The sequence below is a fragment of the Eucalyptus grandis genome, chromosome 9 (genome assembly GCF_016545825.1).
Source record: "Eucalyptus grandis isolate ANBG69807.140 chromosome 9, ASM1654582v1, whole genome shotgun sequence".
Lineage (NCBI taxonomy): Eukaryota > Viridiplantae > Streptophyta > Magnoliopsida > Myrtales > Myrtaceae > Eucalyptus > Eucalyptus grandis.
The window spans coordinates 4439716-4440121 of NC_052620.1; positions in this window are offsets into that span (position 1 = coordinate 4439716).

The following is a 406-nucleotide window of genomic DNA, read 5'->3' on the forward strand; positions in this document are numbered from 1 at the left end:
GGGTCAACAGTGCCGGTGTCACGAGCTTGTGGGCAACGGCAGGCGGCGGATCGGTGCGGGCTGCAGGCAGATCGCAGCGCGCGACGGCTTCGGGCTTCTGAGCAGACTCCACGACAGGAGCTCGGGCGTTGGTGATGGTGCAATGGGAAGGGCACGAACGGAGCAGCAGAAACCGGTGAAGAAGAAGAACAGTGATCGTCCTTCCTCTGCACAGCCGCACGCTTCCCCTTGTCTTCGTACACTCCCTTTTCCTCTTCAATAAAGGGCCTCCGAATGCTTTTCTTTTTTTCTTTTTTTTTTTTTTATTTATTTCAGAAACCTTCCAAAAACCCCCTCCAAAGAACCCCCGAAAAGCCCCCCTATTTATAGAGTGAAAACTCAGTTTGTTCTACCTACGAAGATTTGC